Source organism: Gopherus evgoodei, chromosome 14 (genome assembly GCF_007399415.2).
Source record: "Gopherus evgoodei ecotype Sinaloan lineage chromosome 14, rGopEvg1_v1.p, whole genome shotgun sequence".
NCBI lineage: Eukaryota > Metazoa > Chordata > Testudines > Testudinidae > Gopherus > Gopherus evgoodei.
In genome coordinates, this window is record NC_044335.1 from 18662671 (window position 1) to 18684901 (window position 22231).

General features: G+C 39.6%; 1 protein-coding gene across 3 annotated transcripts in view; it reads left to right on the forward strand.

Moving 5' to 3' along the window:
• Positions 1–22231, forward strand: part of SULF2 (sulfatase 2) — a 255156-nt gene that overhangs the window by 55374 nt on the left and 177551 nt on the right. Inside the window, exon 1 of one of the 3 annotated variants that reach the window (XM_030532958.1) lies at positions 11339–11428. The exons of the other annotated variants lie outside the window; for them this stretch is intronic. The gene's annotated coding sequence lies outside the window, so the exon portion shown is untranslated. Of the gene's footprint in view, positions 1–11338; positions 11429–22231 lie in introns of those variants that run through there. 3 annotated transcript variants of the gene reach the window in all.

Here is a 22231-nt window from a genome sequence, read left to right on the forward strand (position 1 = left end):
CAGGTTTGGAGTGCCACTGTTTACACATACAGCATATTTCATTGCCTAGAGCAGGGTGCAGGCATTTAAAAATTTACCAGCTGTTTCAGGTCACTTACAACATAGCCATCTCTTTCCTTTTGAATGATTTATTTAGATGGCCTCTCTTTGGGTTGTCTGGGGTCTGCAGAGACTGTAACTATATGAAGAAAAGATCCTACTCTGTCAGCTCAAGAGAAGGGGAGTTTTTTGTAATCAGAGAGAAAAGGGAATTGGTTCATTTTTTGAGTCTGATGTGGGTTCTCCCCAGGTGCAATACTGAAAGAAGTATGGTTGTCAGCCAGGCATTTCCTGATTAGAGATGGAAGGGAGATGAAGAGAGTGAGTGAATGTGACACATTAGGGGAAGGCAGCAGAGATTGAAATAGTTTTTCTTTTCTGTGTTCAGCAAGACATGTGAAATTGTGTGTGCAGAGATGTGTGCATGCTCTGTGCCTCTGAGAGGGGAAACGAGTGGAAGTTGTCAGAACTAAGAACATAGATGAACAGGGGAAGTGATGGGAGTCATAGCCTGCCCCATGGCCTAAGTAAAAGAGGACACTTGATGAAATTAAAGAGAAGTAAAATTAGAATGATAAAGGGAAATGTCACTTTATACACCTTGTAGCCACCCCATCAGCCATAGCAATTCATGGTCACAGGAAATTACTGAGACGCATCATACAGTAGATTTTTAATTTAAAAAAAAAAGTGAGATCAGCTTATGACCATTAACAACATTGCAGATAATCTAAGGCAAATCTCATGCTCCAGGGTAGAAGCTGATCATCTGCATAGATCAGAAGGGGTTGGCATGTAAATTGCTGCACAATTGGCTGAATGCTCAATCGGGAGAGGAGGAGATTTCACCTTCCTCTTAAGCATTAAATCTTGGTGACTGGAGGAGGAAGGTTAAAAGACTGGCTACAATATCAGACAATCTGCTAAACCTAATTCTGTTACCTTTTAAAAGATTAAATGGGTGTAATTATCCATGTGTTCAAAAACAACAACAAAAAGTTGTCACACTTGGCAACTTTTGAAGGTATCCCTTTTAATAATGTAAAATTCCATATTTAAATGGTGAGTCAAATTCTGTTCATTTGCATCAGTGTAAATCTGAAGCATTGCCACTCTAGTTAGTTTTGGTACACTTTGTAATCTAAAATTATTTGTCCACTGTAGTAATATGAGGTGTATGTCTGCAGTTAACTTGTTTAAAACATTGCTATTTAATTCTGTGTAGTACTTGTTGTTTAAGATTTTTGCTTTGATCAGTAATAGAATTTAATTTTTCAACCAGTGCTTTTCATACATGTATCTCAATGTACAAAATAAATGACTTCTCTTTGAAATTTGTGGGGTATAAAAAGCACAGTATGAAACCAAATTCTCTTCTCCTCTGTTATGGAAAGACACTGGTAAGATTTTAGCTATTTGAATGCATTGTAAACACTATTTTATTGGATGTCCAGTTTTTTTTACTTATCTAAACTTTCAAAAATCGGTTTTGAATTTGTACTGCACAAACTTTATGCACATGGAAAACTCCCCACTGATATTTACAGATGTCATTGAGGGACTAGAATGGGTGGAAATCTAAAAGCTGATCTATCAGATGCTATTTATAGTACAAAAGTGTGTTCTATAGAAACAGAATTGCCTGGCAAATTTCTTTTAGAAGCAGGAACGTCAGAGTGGTGGTCTTTGTTTTGTTTTGTTTTTTTAAGAGATTTGTCACTTAATGTCCATCTACACTTATTATGGTATGTGAGCACGTACTAGCATGGGTTAATTATGAGAACTGATCATTTATGTACTGTAACTTGCGACTGTTAATTTTAAAATCAGGCTCTATATTTTCTCATGCTTATTGTGTCTTCTGTGATCTGTGTATGGGGTCCTGAAAATATGGCATTTCTACATTTCAGAAAAGACACAGTTGTTGGACTTGAACTATATTCTAGGCCTTCTTTAAAATAGCCAGTAATTAAATCATTCAATAGGTGCTAATGTACCATAGTCTTATATAAACCTTTTATTCTTTAGTGTTCTGCTTGAATATATACATATTCAGCTGATTATGTTGCTGCTATAAATCATCTTTTGATCTCTTTAGAGGTCTCCCTTTTCTTTTCAGTCTGTAATCTGTTTTTGTAATTGAGTTCTACTCCACATATGCACTGTATGTTTACAAAATAGATTTCCAAAACCAAAAAGGTCCTGTAGGCCCCTATTAATGGGTATTTTTGACTTACAACAGGAAGATACTAATACAAGTAGTAATATAGCCAATTGCTTTCCATCAAGGTGATTGAAAGCTCACAGAGATGTTTTCTTTTGCCCGTAGGGAGCATGGGAAACTCCATCAGTCACTATCAGGTACTTGAGCGTCATACACTTCTCAAGATGTTAACCCTTTTATGGTTGAATAGGAATTGGATGGTGCTTCATTCCTGAACTCTGCCAGAATCATAGTATATTTGCATAATCATAGGAATTCAATGAAGTTGTTGTGGTTAGGCAGTCACCTGTGGAAAGGTTTTTACAGTGTACAGGTGCACAAACAACTTATCTGAGTTGCTATTGATTGACATTTGTTGGCAGTCTTGGCATGGAAGAATCAAACGGGCTATGAAGAGCTGATGTACCCTTTTTCCCTTGGGATGGTCTCCCTTGTGCTTCCAAGACTGTCTGGTGCTCTTAATCACTACTAAATTCACCTTAAAAATAAAGACTCAGACTTTCCAAACTGCACTCATGCAAAAATATGCATGCATGTGCACATCCATATCCCTCCTTCTACCCCACCAAAAAAGACCCACTTCTTGGGACACAATAGTCCTTGTTTGTTGACCTTGGCAGTGTGTTGTAATGCACATTTATCTGTCAGGAGTTTAAGAGAATTAAGCTTTGTATAGAGTGGTTCAGGTGGTTGGATTTGGATTGGGGAGGAGATGAGGGTTTTGTGGAAGCTGAGATGGGAAAGAATGTGGTGATTTTATTATTTTTTTTTTTTAATTTTTTGGAGTAGCTAAAGGCTGGTGGTTAGTACTGCTGTCTTTTTGTTATAACTGGAATTGTGTATTTAATTATCTTTAATCTGGGATAGGAGTTCTTTTAGGTTTTATTGGATGATATCAAAATAGATAAAATAGTTTGCTTGTGCCGTGACTATGACTGCATGAGAACATGTGATGGAAGCATATACGGATGGCAGCTAAACATTGAACTGCTTGTGTGCATTTAGTCATAGTAACTACAAATGTAGCTGAAAGCTGTAAATGAAGCTTTGACAACCTGGGCAAGGACATTTAGAAAACATGCTATATGTTTTTGTAGCAGCTGGCAAGAAATGGTTTTATTTATTTATCTCATCCGTGATACAGGACAAGGTGCCTGTGACAAGGCATGTAGATACTATCTTATGAAGACACAACAAAAACTAAAGAACCAACCTTCCAGATACAGTGTAGAACAAAAGCAGTGGCCCTCAGGCAACCCCACCCACCGTGGCTCCCTACATAATTAGGTGGGGATATACAATGATATCTCTCTCTCTCTCTCATTTGCATGCAAATATAAAAGGGCAAGGGATTTCCAAAACACTCAAAGATAGGCCAGCAGAAATCAGTGGCTGGCAGTGGGCCTTGGTATTAATTTAGAAAGTCCTGAAAGACTTGGGCTTTGGCTTATCCTAACCAGTTTCTTTCCCTGTGTTCCACCTTTGCTTTTTAAATCAGTTGAGCCTTTTCTTTGCTGTCATTGCATTTGAACATCTGGTATGTTGAGGTGCTAAATAGAAGGCTCTTTGCCATGAAAGTAGGTGCCTTCTTAGTTCTCTAAAGCGGTTGACTGTCAGGCCTGGTGTACGGCTTGTCCTTTCTCCTTGTAAGGAGGAGTATTTCACTGTCTTTTTTTTGCCCAGGGGTGGGAGGAACATATTTATTCAGTTAGCTGTGTTTACAGTTTGATACAGCATTCTGTGGAAAGGATGATGGAGCCCAAGAAGATCTGTGCACTGGTTATTGTGTTCATTCCCTGTAGGTTAGATTGTCACAGGCCACACTTAGCCAAGCAGGGGAGTAGAGCTTCCCCTCTTTGCTCTGCTTGGCCACTTTGTGACTCCTGCTGCAGTGGGGGGCATATGGGGCTACTTGCCTGGTGCCCCTTGCTGCATGCAAGTGAGGAGAGAATGGAATGGGGGAGCCCCGGTTCTGCCTGCTTCCCCCCCCCACTCCCTCATGTGACAGCTCGAACAGCTAGTGTGACCAGATATCCCGACTTTATAGGGATAGTCCCAATTTTTGGGTCTTTCTTACATAGGCTCCTATTACATCCACCCCCTGTCCCGATTTTTCACACTTGCTGTCTGGTCAACCTAAGAACAGCTCCATCATCCTTTCTCCCTCTTTGGGTGACGGGGACCAAAACCCAGTACTGCCTCCACCATGTCATTCCCCCCTCCCTTGCTTCAAGGAAAGTGTCTATTACACTGGTCTACAATGTTTGAGAAGTCATCTGCTTCAGAGATAAAATGTGATACTTATTATGTATTTTGATGTGCTGAATTCAAATACGACAATTAAAACAACTGATTGGCTACTGTTTCTAAGATATTTAAGTTTTTACATTTTATGTCTGTCTATTGTGTAGATAGTAGAGTTTTAATCATAAATTGTAAACCTAGGTCTTTTCACGTGTTTATGGTTGCTTTACATGATATTTCACCAGTCCTGTTTATGTAACACTTTAAAAATCAGCAAAAGGGTTAATAAAAAATGTATTATGAAACAAAAGGCAAAAAACTATTGTGTACATAGTTTAGTCCTATTCAGTGTCTACTCAGCGCTTCTTGGCTTGTCTTTTGTATTCATTAAATGGAGCATCTCTTGTCACTGTCCAGCAATAGTCTGCAAGCATTGATGGGCTCCATTTGCCCTGATAGCCTGCCAGGAGATTCCACTGCTGTAGTCTGGAGCCCAAAAGCCCTGCCTTACTCTTGAGTAGTTCCAAATCCCTGACAAGGTCATTCAGTTCACCTTGTGTTATGAGGTGTGGTTCAGAGGAGGAGGATGGGAGAAAATGTGGGTCCTGTGACATTAATGGTTCAGGACCAGAAGTTTCCTCCTCTTCCTCTTCCTCATCTGACTCAAGTGAGAGTGATTCTGGTGCATCAGGAACCGGCAGTCCTTCTCCGTGGGGTACTGGGCATGTAACTGATAGAATGTTTGGATAATGCGCAGTCCACTTTTTCTTCTTCGACACACCTTTCCCAACTGGAGGCACCATGCACAAGTAACAATTGCTGGTATGATCTGTTGGCTCTCTCCAAATCATTGGCACTGTAAAAGGCATAGATTTCCTTTTCCTGTTCAACCACTGGCGAAGATTTGTTGCACAAGTGTTGCAGCATATGTGTGGGACCTACCTCTTGTCCTGATCTCCAATTTTGCAGCCAAAATAAAGGTGATAGGCTTTCTTAACCATAGTGGTTATACTGCGCTTTTGTGATGCAAAAGTCACTTCACCACAAACATAGCAGAAGTTACCTGCACTGTTCACACAAGTAGGAGGCATCTCTGCTCACTTTAGCTAAACAGAAATATGTCCCTTTGCAAAATCAAACACTGACAAATAAGAGAGCACGACACTGTATGATTTCTAGAGCTGATATAGGGCAATTTGTTTGACAGAGTGATGTAAGCTTCCTTCTGATTGCATCATCCATGACTTCTAGGAATAATATGATGCAATTCATATCATGTATGATGCAATACCAGCTTCAGATTGCATCATTCATTGTTTTGCCTAAAAAGCAAGTACTGTCCAAACCCAGTCATAGATTTATTCATCGATCCAGTCAAAGATGTATTTTAGTCATTTCTGGTTTAAATTGAGATCCCTTCCCTTTATAACTCACTTATCCTCCCCCATTCCCAAGTCAAGGGTCGTATGCTAGTGGGTCAGTATATATCTTGAAAACTAGAGCCAATCAACAATTTTAAGCATCATTTTCGTTCTCCGTGACCCAGAATTAGTAAAGTTGGATTACATTTATTTCAGAAGCATTTTGGCTGTAGAGCAGTGTTATCAGAGGGGTAGCCATGTTAGTCTGGATCTGTAAAAAGTGACAGTGTCCTGTGGCACTTCGGATCGACGAAGTGGGTATTCACCCACAAAAGCTTATGTTCCAATACATCTGTTAGTCTATAAGGTGCCACAGGACACTTTGTCGCTGTCTATTATTAGTTCAGGCTGAGTAGAAGGACTTCAGTGGGATTAATTATTGTAGTACCTTGTTTGCTTGATTCAACCTCATTGACTTCAGTAAGAATTTTGCCTTAACAACCAAGTAAAAACAGTTTTTTGTGGAAATATTTTTTTAAAGTTTTTTATTATACTTTAAAACACACACAATGTAACTTTGGGTCCTCTCTGACTTCACTATGTCCCCCTTTTAAATCCAATACATTTTAAAAATCCATCATACAAAAATTTACACTTTTACAACATTTTAGGGGGACCCTTCTCAATGCCAGTTGACTAGAGAACATCAGTTCTCTATGTAAAAATATTACATCTGTCTCAAACACCAATTTTGTTTCCTTCCTGGAGGTCTCAATACAGAGACTAAATCTAATCAACATTTTCCTTGTGTGAAATGGGGATGTTGTGAATATGAATTAATTGAATGTTTGTGAAACATTCTGATATAGTGATGATGAGCACCATAGAAAAGCCCATGAGAAAATTAATAATACTGTTGCAGGGTTGGAGTAGTGTGCAGTAAATAAGGCATGAAAGCCACACATTGAATGAGGGGGAGTGGAGAAACAAAATACTTAATGAGCAGCTATTCAATAACTGTCACAGAGTCCCTGAGCAATGCTCTGGAACTGTTCCCCACAAAACCAGCCAGGACTTTGGGGAGCCCCCTCTACCTTGGAGCAGACTGTCTTCAGGGCAAGAAGCTCACATGGCTTCACCTTCCTGGGTCTGACCTTGGAACATTCAGCATATCCCCTCTATGCACTTCCCACAGCAAGTCCACCCAGGTGGGGTCCTGGGGAAGCCAGAGGGTCCTGCATGCACCCCCACTTTGCAGTCAGACACGAGTCTTAGCCAGCCAGTAAAACAGAGGTTTATTGGATGACAAGAACATTAGTCTAAAACAGAGCTTGTAGGTACAGAGCACTGGAGCCCTCAGCCGGGTCCATTCTGGGACCCAGCAAGCTAGACAATCCTGTCTGCCCTCACTTCCTGTCCCCAGCCAGCTCCCAACTGAAACCCCCTCCAGCCCTTCCTTTCTGGCCTTTGTCTCTTTCCCGGGTCAGGAGGTCACCTGATCTTTGTTCACCTTTAGCCATCCCCTTGCAGGGGGGAAGGGCCCCAGCCATTTGTTGCCAGGAGACAGTGTGTTGGCCATTTATGCACACTGGAGACTTAAGAAATGCATAGGGGAAACTGAGGCACACAATATTCAGAGGCAGCATTAAGAACAGTCCCATTTCATCACAATAAGCACCATTCCATAGGGCAGTGGTCCTGTGGAAAAAATTAGTATATGATTGTGTAATTAAGAACTGCATTAGAATGTGTACACAGGAGGGGCCAAATTAAGGTTGAACTGGCAAACTTAATTCTGGTATTTCTTAACTTTTGAGTGCTTGACTTTGCAACCTTAATAGTGTTCTTTTAATGTAAATTGTGTGTAATATATGTATTGGGAGGATCTGGAGTTTTAAATAACATTTTACTGCTCTTTATCTTGCTCCTAAATATATACTTTTCAAAAAGCATGGGGATAGTCTGTAGAGCCTCTTTCAGTCATAAGGACATTGTATGCTCTGTAATATGTTAATTACTGATTTATGGCGCTCTTAATGTGCTCACTAAAATATTTACTAGTATTTCAAATGCATGTCCATGAAGTAATTATTATATGCAAATAGCCTGGGAAGCTTTAAAAACAGTCTGCATTCTCTTTAAAGCCATCCCAAGACACACTTTCCATTTTGTTTTACAGTGGAGCCTCTCTAATTTTCTGTTTACTAAATTGCAAAGCCAGTAATACTCACAAATAAACCGTTTTGTCATCCCAGTCTCATGAAAGATTTAAGAGCAGATGACAGATGTTGTTTCTATGACATTGATACTTTATCAAATCTACTATTGTACTTTTACCAGTACTGTACTGCTATAGTTTGAGCTCTAATTAAAATCAAACTACTCTTTGCAAATTAAATGAACATAGCACATTTCATGATGTGGTATCTTTGATATTTTTGATCATTTTACTCATTTAGTTGCAATTTTGTAAAGAATCTCCCATTGATTAGTGTGAATTAGTGACGTTCCACTGCAGCATCTGGTATAACACAAAAGTGGCTTCATGTTGAGATGTTTTAACATCTGCAGAATAATAATCAATAAGACATTCTAAGCCTGACATTTGGTAATCACAATGGTCTAAATCAGTGGTCTACAACCTTTTTACGCCCAAGATCACTTTTTGAATTTAAGGGCAACCCAGGCTCTACCCTATCCCTTCCCCAAGGCCCCACCCCACTCACTCCATCCCTCCCTCTCTCCATCACTTGCTCTCCCGCACCCTCACTCACTTTCACCAGTCTAGGGTAGGGGTTCCGGAGGGGATGTGGGCTCTGGATTGGAGCTGAGGGCTTCTCAGTGTGGGAAGGGGCCCTGGGCTGAGCTGGGGGCATGGGGTTGGGGTGCAGGAAGGGGTGAGGGGAGCAAGCTCTGGGAGGGAGTTTGGCTACAGGAGGGGGCTCTGGGCTGGGGCAGTGTTGGGGCACAGGAGGCAGCACCGGGTGTAGGCTCTGGGAGGGGGCTCCTGGCTGGAGCAGAGTGTTGGGGTGCAGGGGTGTGTCAGGGCAGGGTCTTGGGGTGCAGGAGCAGGTATAGGATGCTGACTCTGGGAGGGGGTGCAGGAGGGGGTTTGGGGTGCTGGCTTTGGGAGGGGGCTCAGGGCTGGGGATTGGGGTCCGGCCTCGCAGCACTTGCCTCCAGCAGCTCTCGGTTGGCAGTGCAGCATCACAGCCACTAAGGTAGGCTCCCTGCCCCTGAGGCCTCGCAGGGCAGGTGGCACATGACTCCTCGCCCTGCCTCTCTGCAGGCACTGCTCCTGCAGCTCCCATTGGTCACATCTCCCCATTCCCGGCCAATGGGAGCTTCAGGGGGTGGTGCTTGCAGGCAGGAGCAGCTCACAGAGAGAGACCTGTGCTGGCCGCTTCCGGGAGCGGTGTGGGGCCGGGGCAGGCAGGAAGCCTGTCTTAGCGGCAGCCCTGCTGTGCCACCAGAGATTGTGATCAATGGGTTGGTGACCATTGATCTAGACGTAGCCAGCCGTTTATAACTGTGGAGAACAATAATATGTTTCAAGCATTTGGCAATTAATAACCCATTTTGGCAACAGTAGGAAGTAGCAGCATGTGTGTATCTGAATGATATAAATTCTTCCACATGTCAAACTACAGAACTGGAGTATGAATGTAATAATTGTAATTAAACATGTTGTTTTATAATTATATTTTCCACATGCTGCTGTCAATGTATTGCAGCTTGTAAAGAAAAAGATTTTAAATATTTATTTTGCTGCAACTTGTTACTTTGTCTACATAAATATTCAGTGAAGTTCCAGGGGAAAAACACTTGATAATGTGACACATGTTGCTGAGGTTTAATCTTGGGATGATTATCTACAGGGAATAATTCTGAATTGTGCTTCAGATCTCACAACAACTTACACTTGTGAACACACAAGTGGCAGACGCATTTGTCATATACAGACCTTACTTCCACACAAACTAATCACCGAAGATCAAAAGGAAAATATGCATTTATTTTTCAAATACGGAATTTCTTTTTCCAACAACACTTCTTTTAAAAGGTAACTGGAATCTTAAAATAAAACTCTTAGCAATGTCCACTTTTCTAGTCGCTGGTGAATGCATGGCGCCGCAAACATGATCAAGAGTTTGTTTTATTTCCCCAGTTCTTCACCTATTACCCTACTGGCTGGGAGATTTATCAAATTGTATCCAAGTTGGAACAGTTACTATTGTCTTCCCTGTTCATCACAGGTGTTATGGTTTACAATGTGATATATGTAATCTATCTGTGGGATTAATGTACCATGCTATGCAGTCCTAAAGCAATCAACTACTGTAATTCAATTACTGGCTGCTGAATTTTTCATAATATTTCTGCAAATCTTAGCCATATATTCAAACTTCTTATTTCTCAGTACCATAGCTCATTCACATAGCAGTAGGTGTATTGAATGATGGACAGTTGATCTGCATGAATTAAAGCAAGATATCTTGTAAACCCCAGAGCTTTAAAATTCTTAAACAGATGCTAAGCAAGACTGGGTTGCCATGGAGAGATGATGGACCAAAGCCAGTATTTTACTTCAAGGACTTTCAGCATTCCTCTGATTAGCAGGATGAACCAAGTCTTGGCTGTGAGGCAGAAGGATTGACCATCCTGCTGCCAGTTTGATGTTTTAATGATGCTTGTTGTAATAAACAGTGTCTCCAAAATGTATTCCATCAGCTTTAAATCTCAGTAGAGCTATCAGAATGTGAATGACAAGTGCTGTGCATGAGTGCGAGGTGGTTCCTGACTTAACAGTGGAAACCTGTCTGATCAAGGTCCAGGCTAAGGTGTAAATAACACCCTCTCAAAGATAAGCTCAGTGGTTCAGCTGGGTGATCAGATGCTACAGAGAGATAATTATATATTTGAAAGAGAAGGCTTTTTTGATGCCATGCCTTTTGACCTTTGTGATAGACTGGAGGAATCAAGAATGTTATCATTCAAAACAATGTTTTCTCAAGGTTTGTGTCTAGCGTACTCACAAAAACTTAACGCAAAAACCAGTACCAGTTAAATGTGTGGGCTAATGCAGAAAAGTGCTTTCGGCAATATGCTTGAATTTGAATTTCCTGGAATTGATGGAGGGTTGAGCAAGTCTCCTCTTTCATTAAAGTTACCAGGGACCCATACTGTGGTCAACAAAGCCTTCAAGAACCTTGATCCTTAATAGCAGACCATCCTCTGGGACTACAGAACAAATGAATGCAGCTCATGTCCTTATTTTTCCATTGTGTTGAAGTTGTACTTTCCCTGTTTAGATAATGGGGAAAATGAGAACTTGACCTATAATTTGCAAAGTCTTGTGGTCCCACATTTGCAGTGTTGGATATCAAAGTTTATGTTCTGGGTTTAACACACTTTGTGGTTTTGTTTCCTTTTCAGGCTCTTCCTTCCACATCGAGCTCCTACCTCAGCCTGGAAACAGAAGTTAAGACCCTTGTCTTTTCCTACCTGCATGCTAGCCAAGCCGTTCCAGGGTACTCCTTTTCTGAGTGATGAGTTGAGGGTATGTAAGAAAAACTGTACCAGATGAAAAAGAAAAGGGATTCTGTGTTAGAGGATGTTTGTTTTGTCTTATGACAGCTTGGAAGTGTTTTGGATGAGGTGGGAATAAAATCCTTCTACTTTGCTAGCTGAGGGGGTTAGGAAGCTAGTGGCAGGATTGAGAGCAAAAAGCACCAGGTTCAGTAAAGGTGATCTAATTTGGTATTTAGAATGTGGAAGTTTACCTACTGCTAATTCACACTTTTACCTAACAGGGCTTAATATATACATAATCTATTGTCCAATATACTGAGAGGTAGCAGATCTCTCTTCTAAAAATGGCTGCTTGCCTCCTTTCATGGCTGGACTGAAGGTCTGAATGATCCTGACTATAGGAGCTATCTGGAAAGGGCAAGAATATATCAGAAATTATGGAATGAAAACACCAATTAAGTCACCCAATCCATTACCTTGCTCAGGTTCTAGTCAACCCCCTGATTGCAGTAACTTTTCCTAGTGCTTTGTCCAGCGTACAGTAGCTTCAAATGTCTCAGGTGATGGGGTTTCCATTTGAGGGGTCTATTCCACATTGTGCCCTGATATTCAGCCTAAAATTCGTATTCCTTGATTCCCTCTCTTCATAGGTCAGGCATGGATCCTGCACCCATTAAAGCCAGTAAAGAGTTTTGTCCGTATTTTCAGTCAGAGCAGGAGATGGTCCTTGGAGCTTTAAGGAGAGCAATGAATGATTCCTGGCCAGGCTATCTTCTCTGTAAGGAAGCAGAAAGTTCCTTGTGCCCTCTCACCCCTTTGGGCACTTGTACAGAGCCAGCCTAAGTCTAATCAGCTCCATTGATTGTCTTAATCACCTTTTTAATTACCATACTATGGTAGTTAGTCACTTGATAAAGCATAGATGAATTGTCCTTCTGAAATTTGAGATTGCTCATGTGAGTAAACTACTCATCAGTATGTGTAAGAAGTTCATAATTTAGCCAACTAGTATTAATGGTTTCAGTGGATACCAATGATATATAAAGCTAACAAGCCTCTACCTGCCACAAGTACCAAACATAAAAATGCACATACCTGCCTGTTGCAAATTTTTTCTCCTGCTTTGCCTTCATAGCTGAAGTTAAATTGGAGCAAATGGTTTCCAAGTTTGTTTCAGAAGGGGAATTGGAAACTCTGCTACACTTGTATAAGCTGTAAAGTCTATAAAACATTCCTCCTAGACATTGATAAATCTATTAGCAAGGGACAACCTTGAAAAAGTCTGCTTTTGGATTAGAGTAAGCTGTCAAAAATAAATAAAAGCTGCAAATACACTGGTGCTAACACTCCAAAAAAGCCCTGATGTGTGAAGCTGATGAGAATCTTTTGCTACACTCATGGTATAGCAGTGGCTTAGGGGATAAACAATTACTGTAGAGTATACTGGTGTGGGAGTCTTGCATTGAATAAACAAAACACCAAGGCTGGAGTGAACCACAGTATTCTAGATAATTCATTGGGTAGAGAAGTAGTATCGCGGCAGTGTGGGTAGCCAATTTGCTTCAGCTGTAACTTGTATTGAAAGTTAACTAAACAATATCACATATAAACATGCTTTGATTATTCTGAGAAAAATGTCTCTTTCCGAGTACTGGCTTCAAAATGTCATCTGGACCAAATCTCTTTTTTGGAAGAATTGTTTTAGAAGTAGATTACCCAATATATTTTTTGCCAGAATAGATGCCATCACTGTGAATATTCTGCTTAATCTCTGCTTGTATTATTTCATTTGTGAATGACTGGTAATGCTGTTTACATCTGGCAGAGATCATTTCTGGGTCTCTTACTTCTTCAAGCAGCCTGATTTCTGTGCTGCGCTGTACAATATGTCTCTTCAGTAAGAGCATTGTTACACACTGTGAAACCGAAAAGTGAATGTAACATCCTGACTGGCATGCATTTGTTGCAGACTTGGGTGAAAATGAAAAACACACCTGTTACAGTGGATACATAGACTTCATGTGTTTGAACCGTTTGTTGAACTCCCTTTTGCAGTAGTGGCTTTTGATAGGATACATACTGCAACCTATGAACAAACTTACCAAACATGCTAATTCATTATGGTTTTTCAAGCGTTTGACTACAAACTCTGAAAAATAGTCATTAAGGGACTGACCCTGCAAACTGTCGAGCACTCTCCATTCTCGTTTAATTCAGTACTCATTCCCTTGCAGGATCAAGACCTCATTGCCTAACAGTGGAAGGGCAAATATATAACCATCCTAAGCAATGTTTAGTACAATAGCTTAATAAACCACTTACTTTAGAACAAGACTATTCATTTTAAAGTTTTCAGCGTCTTTGTATATTCACTAGGCTGCTTCCTCCTGGCATCTGTTACCATTGTACTAGCACTTAAAATACAATTTGTTGTCCTGAGTTGGATATTAAAAGCACACTGATATAGATAACACTCTTAACATCACAGTGAATAAATTATCTGTTCTTGGAAAAATGTAATGGATTTTATATTTTAGCATATTTGATGTCCTTTAACCAGAGTTTTCTTTAAAATTATCTCCAACTTGTACACACAATTTAAATTTATTTGTAACATTGTAAGTGTTCGAAAGCGAGTTCTTTATATATATTTAGTTAGAGGCACAAATATATAGTACCTGATACTCAGGTGCTCCAGTGGAGTGGAAATTTAGAACTGCAAAGTATGTATTCTAGTATGAAAACAAAAGATAAGCGGATGTGAAAAATGCCAGAAAGGTACATTAGACAGCACTTGCTGCCACCCACCAATTCACCCTTCTTCTGTTCTGGAGGAAATAGAAGACAAATCCTATCAAACAATGATGAAATTGCTATTGGTATAGCACTGCTGAGAAGGTTTTCTGCCAGCTAGGGTTGCCCCTGGTCGTAGTCAAGAACAAATGGGATGGGTCCAAATAGATCTCCTCCTTTCTTTAATTCCTATGATTCTGTGGTGCATTGTAAAAAAAACAAGAAAACACCATTACAGAAAATAGGTTTTAAAAAAAAAACAACAAAAAACTTTCCTTTGCAAAGTTTATAATCCCAAATTGGGAACAAAGCACATGCAAATAAAATTTAAATCAAAAGTTTTGAGAAACCGTATCTCCCTCACAGGGTTGGTTGCATGTTTCCTGGAGTAGTTGATAGTATTCTACATCTCATTTTCCCTGCACTATTTAGGTACTGGAGCTCCCAGACAAATGTGACACCTGAACTAGGGACTTTTTAATAAAGGAGGAGCTGATGTGAGACCATTCTTAGGGTTGCATAAGAATTTTCTGTTTTACGGGGTCCTTGCCACAGGGCTCCATGTTTTTCAGAATCCTTCTGTGTAAATATGCCGTGGGGAATTTGAACCAAATTCCAGTCACTAATTTAATGCATGTGTGGAAATGATCTCCAGGGTATATTTTATGTTGTTTTTTTAAGAATTTTGAAAAGACTGGAATGTCAAAAAGCTTGATTTTTCCTAGTTTTACCCCATACACATTTACTGCTCCCTAACTGCTCAGCTGTAATATTGTGACATGAGAATTAATCAGCCACTCATCACTCCTTCCTTCGATTTCATTTGCGTACTTGGAGAGTTAATATTGCCTAGTTCTCATGGCAGCAGCTGCCTTTGATAACTGACTTATCTAAGACTACCATAAGGTTATAAGAAGGGTCACAAGAGGAACTATAATGAAATCATAATGCTTTGATAAACTCGTGCTGAGCTCTTTTAGATCTGTCTGTAGTAAGTTATACTGTTCCTTTTCAAATGGTAATTGTTACTTTCCTGAGGGATTAGGGGAAAATAAGATACAAAATTATAGCTCCTCTTCATGTATATTGTTAGGTGCTTCTTACAAATAGTGGACTGTGGGTTTCTGAAAATTTACCTTTTTTTAAAAAGCAGGAAACTTATAGATGAGTCCCTACTCAAGTTTTCTTAGGGAAAAAACACAAACCCCATGTTTTGTCTTAGTACAGTTTAGTTTAATTACTTTCAATATGTTGGTCAACATGGCACTGAGTGGTGAAATATGACGCTTCAGAAAGAGAACAGAGTATGTTGTCTGTAGACATCTGCCTCATTTGTTGCAGAAGTTGGAAGGTTTGTAGTGAATGAAATGGGAAGAGAGAGGATGGTTTTGTGATTAGGACAGTTGAATGCCTTGCCCTGGAGTCTAGAATTCTATTCCTGCTTCTGTCACTGAGTTCCTTTGTGTTGCTGGGTAAGTCACATACATGAAACTTCTTGTAGGTAGTCACTTCTGCATGTAATTAAGTGATGTATCATAAATGCATACACACAAGGAGGCCAAATTAATGGGTGATGTTCATTCTGGTGTTTCCTAACTTGAGAGTGCTTGACTTTGTAACCTCTTAATCCTTAAATTTGTATTACCTATTTTTTTTTGTTTTATGGTTGTTTATTGATGAGAGCAACCTTAAGTAACACTAAATGAAGCTCTGTCTGTGGATTGTATTAAAATGCATTTGCAATTTGAGGCACGATTTCAAGGAAGCATCTAACAAAGCAGCCGTAGATACTCCTAGTGAATCCTGTCATATCATCCTCATACACTAAAAACTCCCATTAAAGCCAACAGACCTGAGCCAAACATTTAGGAACCAACCTATTAGATTGTCATGCTCCATGCCCTATCAACCACGAAATAATTTCACACGTGAAAAATGCAAAGCAGCCTTTGCTTATGTTAGAATTTGCTCATATAAACATGTTTGCCCTTGGCTTCTGCCAGCCTCAGATGAAGAGGTTTGCCAAATATGTATCTTAAGCTTTATTTTCAAAGTGCAGCCTTTAAAAACATTTTCCTAAATACTTCCAGGCCAGCTTTTAATAAATGTAATCTTGTTGGTGGATCAACATAATTCATTCTTGCTAACGCTGTTTGTTCCTTCAGAATGACCTCTCCCATGCAACAGAAACAAGTTTGATTTAATAATCACAAATAGACTATGCTCTTGGGCTGTGGCACTGGAAATCTCCTAGACATGTTTACATAATTTATGCTACTATGAATAGTAATTCTGGAGGGGTGGAGGGAAGGAATGATACTGATCTATGGCCAGAAACATAATGAAATTAGACCCTCTATTGTGCTTAAAGGTTATTTATAAATATTATTTATACAACTTCATATCTTTATCTGGAATAAAGGAAGAAACTTGATAACCAATTACCCTTAATACTGAAAATGTTGAACAATGATTGAGTTTCTGCTGAACCTTGCGTTGCAAGTCATTAGCAATCAGTATGGATATCAGCACAGTTAGACTATCCATAGATCAGAAACTATCCAGTGTGATATCTCTACACACGCAAGATGACTGACCTAGAAAAATGGAACAGTCAGAAACCATTACCTCAAAAGCAAAGGGGTAGGGGTGTGGGGGGGGGGAGAATATTCTTACTGTTACTAGTAACTGAGATGTAGAGAGGCACTATAGATTTAGCTAGGAAGGTTCATCCATACATAACTTAAACTAAGAGAAGTAGTCTTCGTCACAGAGATTATTCTTTCATACTAAGATTTTTTCTGAAGTCCTAGGATTAAGAGTTAGGAGTTTCCCTAAATTAGCAGTCTTTGAATAGCATTGCTACAAAGCTTAAACATTTCTGAAATAAAGCAAACTATGACCATCTGGGGGAGGTGGAGGGAGGAAAGGCATAGCAACAGATATTTTACATTTGGGTTTAGTAATGGAATTTAGGGTGATTTAACTAGAACCTAAACAAGACCCATTTTGTCTTGTGTATGTGAGAGCATCAGGGAAGCTTGTTGGTGTTTAAACGTAGCTCTGCATATACAGCATCAAGGCAGGATAGGTAAAGAAGTCAGTGAAAACCAATTAACTACAGAGTGATTAGAAAGTGCTTTTTTGCTAGAGAAATATAAAGATGTAGTTAACCATTCAGTACATTTTAAATTCATCGGTTGACCTTCATTGCAGTTGAATAGAAAATTGTATTTTTCTCATCTAATAGTTTTTCTGCTCTAAGCCTAGTCACAGTAAGTGTATTCAACTTTGTCATTTGTTCCTTTTTCGGTTTATAAATTAATTTATGGAAGTATTCTTGGTCAGACTCAGTGCTCTAGACTATATATGTAACATGCTTGCTATCAATGTTGGAGATGGAATGTGGAGGCTCAGATGGAAGGTTGTGCTCTGATATAAAAGGCACCTTTTTTGTGCCTCTTTAATGATGTAAAAGAGAGCTTATCTCTGAGGCCCTGAGAAATAAGAGGAAGGTTAGAACTGGTCTTAATTATATTAACACTGATTGGATGTTAATATTTCAGAGTCTTCAGATCTCCTTGTATCCTCTGATGATAAATGCTGCTAAGAAATATCAATTTTATCCTCTATGCTCTTTACATGCAAACAAAACTAAGGGTTTTTAATATTGGGAACAAGTTAAAGAACGTAAGCATGCTTAAGTTCTTGCATGTAAAATCTACTTGCCAGAATTATCTATTCTGTGTTGCTTTTACCAAAAAAAAAAAAGTTAGTGTCCTTGTTTTCCTTTCATTTGCCAAAATGATTTAGCCTCCTTGGCTCATGTACGATTGACTGTGTACACTACATTTATCTACATTTACCTTGCCACAAAACAACTATTAATCTTCTAAGGAGAGTGTCCTTCTTCTTTTTTTTTTAATCTTGTCCTAGACCAGCTGCAGTTTCTGTAGATAAGGGCCAATGATGCACTGTAGAAGCAAAATCTTAAACCTTGTTTATCATATGCAATATATGTGTTCATCAGTGATGTCACCTCATAGACACGGGAATGTGCAGTCTTTCTTGGGAGTAAAAGACAAAAGGAACAAATATTTACAAAGCTGTTTTGCTTACAAGTCCCTTTTCCAATTTTCTGGGTTTTTCTCAAATCATGTTGCAAAATATAATTTAAATGGTTTCTAAAGCAATACTTTGCTGGCATTAGTAATATCTTAGGATGAATTCACCCCGTTCTGAGAACTAGTACAAGATCTATGCACTGTTGAAATCCCACTTCAAATCATCCTTTGAGGAGGTAAGGGATGCACAGGGCAAACTTCACCATTGCTGCTCACCAGGTTTCACAAGCGAAGTAGATTGAGATCCAGCCAGTACTGGGATGGAGACCTCCAGTGATGCTGTAAGAAGTGGCTTTGATCCAGCAGCCAATGCAGTCAGTACTAAGTTGGTGGCCCTGTTTAATGCCAAAGACCACTGTGTTTCTGCAGATGCAGCTTTGGGAGTAGCATGTTAACCTCTGGCTCTGGCAACTTAGAGTAATTTAAAACTTGATGACACTTTTCACATGAATTAGAGAGTGGGTCTCGATGTCCTGTCTCAGTTCGAATTGGTTGATTAGGCTGGAATTTTAGACAGCATCATGTATTTTCCTTGGAATGTGGTATTCTTCATCTCTTGTCCTGAACTATTATCACTTTCCTATGATATGTTAAATCACTGACCTTGAAATGGCAAGGAAAACAGGAAAAGAAATTTTGCTAATTTTCCTCTTATGTTTTACATTCGCTGCTGCTGTCATCCAAAAAGTGACTGCAATTCAGCAATGAGTGAAGTGATCCAGATATATAGATAGATCCTTTGGTGAAACACATTAAATCCTTTAAACATTTGAATGAAAGGTGGTTATATATAGATAGAGATTGGTGTCTGATCCTGCTCCACTGCAGTCACAGAGCTTTGCTATTGACTCCATTCGGCTCAAAATCAGGCTATAAATCTCCATTATTAGTTATGTTTTATTTATTTGTCAGAAGTGTTGTGCTGGCACTGGATATAGAGGATGATTCTGTGCTGTGTCTAAGAGACATAGCCCAGTGGGAGAGATGGGGTCGAGTGGCTTTAAGCCACCTTTGTACTATCCCAATTCTGGAGTATCAGGTGGTTTAGGCAGCTCCCTAGATATGTCTATAGGTAGCAGCACTGTTGTAGCTCCAGCTCCTTCCACACCCAGCACACCCCTTCTTATCCCTGCAACACTGTTGATACTGTGGTTTGTAAAGGGGGTACTCAAAAGACAGTCTGTGTCTGTCTTTGACACTTGCTTTGCTGGGAAATTCTCATCTGGCCAGATTTTGGGTTTTAGATCCCCTTAATGCTGTTCTGACCCTTTCACTTGGTGTTCAGGGGCTGAAGCGGGGATGAGAAACTCAATCTTTCAGACTTCCTATCAAATACTCTAGTAAATATGGTAAAGTACGCTACTCTAGATACAATGCCTACATAATCAGGATACCTGAACACTGACAGTTTCTGAAATCATAACCACTGAAGGGATGGTAAATGTGTACCTGAACTGAGGTATAACTTTTATTTTAGATTAATTGAAGAATGTACATCATGAAAGAGAGAAAATGTGCTGAACACTTATTTCTGGCGATCATTAACTTTTAAAAGGTTGCTTTATTGCCCTACTCTAATTCTCCTACACTGGAGAGGAATGATATATACAATAAACAGGTTTGATCCATTAACTGAAGAATTTACGGAACACTAACAGTCATGAACATCAGTGGCAAAGCCCACCCACTTGCCCGATGGAATATATTATCTTAATACATGCTGCATAAGATAGCCCATTTGTAAGCTTTCTGTTACACCTTTAAAATAGTAAATGAATAAAAATCCTGCTGCTTTACTGAGTTTTGTGGAAAGCTCCATAAAGTGGTAGCAACCCACAAAGAATATAATATTGAAATATATAGATTACCATTACCTAAAAGCCGCACTTCCACTCCCAGTTGTAGAATGAGAAACTACAGGAAATTCGTCATTCCATCTGTGACTCATGGAGCCAGGGTTTCCCTCAGTGAAAAGTCATTAGTTTTGCCATTGACTTCAGTGGTAGACCTCAGCATTTGTCCCTTAGAGAGTTGAGGAAGAGAAGAAAGAAATGTCCCTTCGTAATCAGACCAAAGCAATAGCCTTTAAACCAGTAATCAAAGATACCTGCAATCTCACTTGGCTTCATCTTTTGCAGCATCCTCTGGCTTTTTAAAGTCCTGTTTTCACCATAACTTTTTTCTGAAAGAGAAGGGGAAGTGGGAAAGACATGTCCCATCTCCAGAGCTTTAATTTAGCATAGGGTGGTTTCAGCCTAACTATCTAGTGACTTCTCATTTCAGGACAATTAAACTTTTTGGCAGACTTACCTTTTAAAAATGTGCATCTTCTAGATTTGCAAGGTGAAAACGAGTTATGAATATATAAATTGCTTTATGGAGTGCATAATTACCTGGACTGAGACTGGTAAATACTTTCCTCATAAATTGAGTATAAACTCTCATCCAAGAAAAAGCAAATGCTAGTTTGCCTTGTGAAGTGTACGGAAATTCAAAATGCTGGTTGAATTTAGATTACATTACTAGGGTTGCTGAAGCATTGTAAGTTTTAAAATAAATACGTAACAGCCAGAGCTTTCTTTCCTATGCCTCACAAAAAAAAAATCACCTCCTGTTACAGGCTTTAATATATCTCAGGATATGAAAGACCATAATTTACTTTGGGTGTTCCCTATAATAAATATTGTTTACATTAGGAACTGTAGATTCCGTTCCACTATGTCTAGACAGCATGTGTACTGTAATTGTGCTTATTAAAATCATGAATTGACATTTTCATTGTCAAGTTATAAAACTTTCAGTCCAACTCCCTGTTATAAAATACACTTTTCTTTAACTTGTCTGACACCAAACTGCATTTTTTTAATAGAAGCAGTGGAAGATTTCTGTACTTCTGTATTTGCTATCCCAATAAAATAATGGCAGACTTATCACTGTTATTTTGTATTATAAGAATAACTAGATAAATATTGAATGGGAAGGCTTATGAAGAATAAGTCATTCTAAACTAAATATTTTAAAAAACAAAAAAACCCTGCCATGCACCTTGTTTTGTTGTTCACATGTCTACAGAAGTGTCAGCTACTGTCCAATTGAAATGGCAATATTTAATCCCATTTTCATACAGATGCAAATGATTTCTTACCTGTATGATATCTGTATGTTGCACCTACATGCCCATGGTCAAGCCCCATTGTGTAAGCAGTATATACATTGAGAAGTACCTGCTCTCAAGAGCTTAAATTCTGAAGGACACAAGATGCAAGACAGTGGGGAATCAGCCCGTAATTACTAAATACAAAGTACTATAGTATAGGATCTGTTCTAAGACTTTCACTTTCATAATATTTTTTGAAAACAGATTATTTTAATGAGTCAAGGTAACATTTCCATAGCACTAAATTGATTAGGTGCCTCTCCCTCAAAGCTTGACAACATTTTGCCCTGGCCCAGTTCTGTGTCTTCCCCACTCTGGGCTCCTTGTCCCAGTCCCATTCTTGCTGTCAGAGTCCCAATCTATTCCCCCTCCCCACACCCAGTCTCCTTGCCCAGCCAGTTCCAGGTGCCTCTTCCTGGCTCCTTGATGATGTCTGTCCCCTGCCACCCTCTTCCCCTGCCCCTGGATCCCATCCTAGTCTCTCTCTTCCCTTATTGCAATCTCATTCTTCTCTCCCCCCCCCCCCCACTTCTTCCCTGGCTCTGTGCCTCGATCTCCCCATTCTGGCTATTTGTTCCAATCTCTTTGTCCAGCCAATTCCAGTTCTCCCCTTATTTCCTAGTTTCTTGTCTGATCTGTCTCTTCTCCCCCCTCCCCACATTTTCCCAAACACTGATTCCTAGTTCCAGTCTCCTTGTCCAGCCAATACCAGTCTTCCCTCCCTCATGCGATCTCAGTGTTCCCCTACCCACCCAGA